The sequence below is a fragment of the Osmia lignaria genome, unplaced genomic scaffold (genome assembly GCF_051020975.1).
Source record: "Osmia lignaria lignaria isolate PbOS001 unplaced genomic scaffold, iyOsmLign1 scaffold0071, whole genome shotgun sequence".
In the NCBI taxonomy this organism is placed as follows: domain Eukaryota; kingdom Metazoa; phylum Arthropoda; class Insecta; order Hymenoptera; family Megachilidae; genus Osmia; species Osmia lignaria.
In genome coordinates, this window is record NW_027478212.1 from 67,501 (window position 1) to 72,500 (window position 5,000).

The 5,000-nt window shown below is 49.2% G+C and overlaps 1 pseudogene; it reads left to right on the top strand.

The window, feature by feature from the left end:
* The window catches only part of LOC143307712 (large subunit ribosomal RNA), a 9,397-nt pseudogene that overhangs the window by 1,805 nt on the left and 2,592 nt on the right, over positions 1-5,000 (top strand).

Here is a 5,000-nt window from a genome sequence, read left to right on the forward strand (position 1 = left end):
GTAGCAAATACTCCAGCGAGGCCCTGGAGGACTGACGTGGAGAAGGGTTTCGTGTGAACAGCCGTTGCACACGAGTCAGTCGATCCTAAGCCCTAAGAGAAATCCTATGTAAATGAGGTGTCCTAAAGCTCTCAGTTAAAAAGCAACAACAAAACTGTTAAATATGGCTAAATCGAATTTATAAGAAGTAGTTGCAGAGATGCACACCCATTGGGCGAAAGGGAATCCGGTTCCTATTCCGGAACCCGGCAGCGGAACCGCATACCATTCGGGCCCTCGTAAGAGTGTTCGTCGGGGTAACCCAAAATGACCTGGAGACGCCGTCGGGAGATCTGGGAAGAGTTTTCTTTTCTGTATAAGCGTTCGAGTTCCCTGGAAACCTCTAGCAGGGAGATAGGGTTTGGAACGCGAAGAGCACCGCAGTTGCGGCGGTGTCTGGATCTTCCCCTCGGACCTTGAAAATCCAGGAGAGGGCCACGTGGAGGTGTCGCGCCGGTTCGTACCCATATCCGCAGCAGGTCTCCAAGGTGAAGAGCCTCTAGTCGATAGATTAATGTAGGTAAGGGAAGTCGGCAAATTGGATCCGTAACTTCGGAATAAGGATTGGCTCTGAGGAGCGGGGCGTGTCGGGCTTGGTCGGGAAGCGGGTCTGGCTGACGTGCCGGGCCTCGGCGAGGTGAACGGTTGGCGACTTCGGTCGCGTCCCGGGATCCGAGCTCGGTCCCGTGCCTTGGCCTCCCGCGGATCTTCCTTGCTGCGAGGCTTCCGTGGCGGTTAACGCCGTCGTGGTCGCTTCTTCGGCCGCCATTCAACGCTTAGCTCAGAACTGGCACGGACTAGGGGAATCCGACTGTCTAATTAAAACAAAGCATTGCGATGGCCCTCACGGGTGATGACGCAATGTGATTTCTGCCCAGTGCTCTGAATGTCAACGTGAAGAAATTCAAAAAAGCGCGGGTAAACGGCGGGAGTAACTATGACTCTCTTAAGGTAGCCAAATGCCTCGTCATCTAATTAGTGACGCGCATGAATGGATTAACGAGATTCCCTTCTGTCCCTATCTACTGATCCGCCATCTTGGATTGCTCGAGGACTGACGCGCTTCACGTCGCTCCGCGATAATTTCGAGTTTTCGGTGGAAAACTTCACGGGAAAATTACTCCCGGTGTTTCAAAGTGACCAATAAGTGCTAATGTGTGACCAGAGACATAAAGTTCCGTGAGAATCAGTGTGAAAGGGAAGATAAACGGAAAAACAAAGTTGGGCGTTGTCCGCGTGACACGTCACCGACGCCGATCGATCCTAGCTAAATTTTTCCGGAACCGACTGGCGCACCAGCAACGCAAAGCACCACAGCCTTCCCGCCGCGCAGTCCGCTGATATTTTCGTGGTTTCGGAGTCCAAATCAGGGTAAGTAGCGAAAAATAAGTGCAGAAATCAATCTAAGCATACTTGTAGGTTAACCCACCATTTTGGCCGCCATATTGGCCGCCATATTGGCCGCCATCTTGCACCGCCATCTTGATCCGCCATCTTGCACCACCATCTTGAAGCGGGAAATCCGATTAACGTCGACATGGATACAACCGACACTGAGCAAAGGACTGTAGCGCGCAGAAAGTCAAAGCATGTCCGGAAAAGAAAAATATCCACGGACTCGGACGCAGAGAGACCACAGAAGAGAAACGAAGGTAAGGATCCAAATATGGAGCAAATAAACCAAAACACTGTTTGTAGGAAACTCTGTACGGCCGCAAACTCAGACCATACCGAAGAAACGGCTGTGACCTGTACCAAGGCCGGAAGCATACAGGACATTAAAGCACGCGCGGAAAACATCCAGAAGAAGATCCTAAATCACCTAACGAATCCGGAGAACGAAGTCGAGATGCCGACGTGCAAATACATCATGTCGAAGGTAACGCTAATGCAGAATCTGCTACAGGAATCACTGTTGCTAAACAGCAACCTGGAAGGGCAGCTGGAAGCTTTGAAAACAGTAAATCAAGTGCAGCAGAACACTGCAGAAGCAACAAGAAACACCACAGCCGCACACCAGGCCCCGAAATTGACATATGCAGAACGACTCGGAATACGATCAAAAACCGCAGGACTCTCCAACCTAAAACAGGACCCTCCAAACGTAGTCCTGATCCGGCCGATAGATAACACCCAATACGGGAACAGCGACGAGACGAAGAAAGCGGTGGTAAGCCTTATCTCACCAAAAGACGAAAGCTTGCAGGTAAAGAACGTAAGGCGAGTGCAAGGGAATGCGGTAATAATCGAAACGGCAAGTAAAAGAAACGTGGAAACCATCATGAGAAACGAGAAGCTAAAATCTGCTGGACTCGTCGTCGCCGTACCAATGAAGAGGAGCCCGAGAGTCATCGTTTACGGAGCACCACGAATAGACGACGACAGCGAAATCCTACAAGCTATTGTGGAACAAAATATGACACCGGAGGAAGCCAAGCGGTATAAGCAGCAAATGAAGGTCTCCTTCAGAACAGGAAATAAAAGCAACACAGAAAGCTGCAACCTAGTGTTAGAAACCTCTAGGGAACTGCGAGACTTCCTAATAAAAAAGGAGCGCTTATACGTACTGTGGCAGTGCTGCCAGGTACAGGATTTCATAGCAACCACACGATGTTACAAATGCCAAGGATTTGGCCACACCACAAAGTACTGCAGAAGCGAAACCGACATCTGTGGGCACTGTGCGGCTGCCGGGCATATCTTCAAAACATGCCCTAACAAAAGCAAACAGGCCTCGTGTGTTAACTGCAAAAAAGCAGGCAAAGTACACAATCACCCCGTGACCGACAAGGAATGTCCAGCACACGTCGCAGCAGTCAACCAGGTCCTATTAAGAACTGATTATGGATATTAACCAAAGCGATAAAAGACACCGGATACGGATAGTGCAACTGAATATGAGGAGGTCACAAATAGTCTCCATAGAAGCTAACAGAATCATGGATCAACAAAAAATAGACGTACTGCTCATGCAAGAGCCCTACAACATCAAAGGTAGGATACTTGGCTTTGATAGGAACACCACCATAGTCTGCGGAGGGAAGCAGGGTGAAACAATTCAATCGGCAATAGCAATCAAAAATAAGGCACTCACAATAATGAAAATCGACCATCTCAGCAACAGTCACTGCACCTGCGTAGAGATAACTAGCAGCTTGGGGCGATTCTACCTCGCCAGCATGTATTTCCAGTACTCACACGATATCGACCCATACATCTCACAAACTCAGAAAATCATATCACAACTCGGGAACAGGAAAGTAATAATCGCAGCAGACGTAAACGCCAAATCACCCCTCTGGAATAGCAACATCTCAGATGAACGTGGAGAAAAACTTGAACAACTAATCGCTCACAATAATCTCGTTATTCTTAACGAACCAGGGAACCCACCGACATACTCAGCCTCAACAGGAACCTCAAACATCGATGTAACCATGGCCACATACGCAACCACCAACTTTACCGACGACTGGACAGTCAAGGAAGGCTGGACCAGCAGCGACCACAATGCTATTTGCTTCAGCCTGACCGCGATAACAAATCAAACCCCTCCACCAAAAGTACCGAGATTCCAAACGAGTAATGTCGACTGGGAAGAGTTCCGGGAAGCCCTCACGACAGAAAGCAGAAATAGACTACCTGAGCAGATAGACCTAGCAGAACAGGATGCAAACGACGCAGCACAAACAATACAAGAGATCATCTTGAACACCTGCAAGAGAGTTTTGAGACCGAAAATTCTCCGCTCAAATCCTGCTTCCTGGTGGACTACCGCCCTCACGGAGCTAAAGAAATCAACCTACAACAGCAGAAAAATTTTCCAGCAAGAGAAGGATCCGAGCAAAAGAGCAGCAGCCAAAAAGAAGTACAATGAAACCAAAAACAAGTACACAGCCGAAGTCAGGAGAGCGAAGACAGCCAGCTGGAAGGAATTTGTCTCTAACGAAGGAAACTGCAATCCGTGGGGAATAGTGTACAAGCTGGCAGCCAAAAAACTAACACCGGAGCGCGTGATATCCTCCTGCAACACGAGATCCACGCGCACAATAACCTGGGAGGAAACTGCGAACAAGCTTTTGGAAACACTAGTTCCGGACGACAACCTGGACGAGACCGACATGCAGAAGGTAAGAAGAACGACCTGCAGGGAAACCCCGCACACCGAAGACGCAGAAGAGTTCACCAGTGCGGAGATTAAAACAGCAATAAAGGAGCTGCGCAGCGGCAAGGCACCAGGACCCGATCTAGTCGAAGTCGAGGTTCTCAAAGCTTCCTACGAAGTATTAGAAACACAGTTCAAGACACTGTTCAACTCTTGCCTCAAACAGGGTCACTTTCCAAGAATATGGAAAACGGGGAACATTCGTGCACTTTTAAAGAACCCCGAAAAGGACGATTCAGACCCCTCATCCTACCGACCGATATGCCTCCTCCCAGTGATCGGGAAAGCCTTCGAAAAGCTCCTTGTCCAAAGACTTCGCCCAATCTTCAATCACGAAGATTTCGCAGCGAACCGCCAATATGGATTCAAGAAGGGAAGGTCTACCGAGGACGCCATACTGAAAGTGAGGGAGCTGGTATCGCAGAGCGAAGAAAAATACGCCCTGGCTATACTCCTCGATATCTCAGGAGCGTTCGACCATGTATGGTGGCCGAGTATCTTGCACCGCCTGAAGCAGAGGAATTGCCCGAAAAACATCTTCAGGATAATCTCCAGCTACCTCAGCGATAGATCGGTGAAACTCTGTGGACAAAACGAGGAAACATCCAAAACAGCTACTAGAGGATGCCCACAAGGATCAATTCTTGGACCGCATCTATGGAATCTGGTATTCGACGACCTCCTCAACGAGTTAGAGAAAGCAGGGTTCGAAGTCGTCGCATACGCTGACGATCTGTTCATCCTGATCCGGGGAAATAGCCGACGAGAATTAGAGGAGCGAGGGCAGACTGCAGTA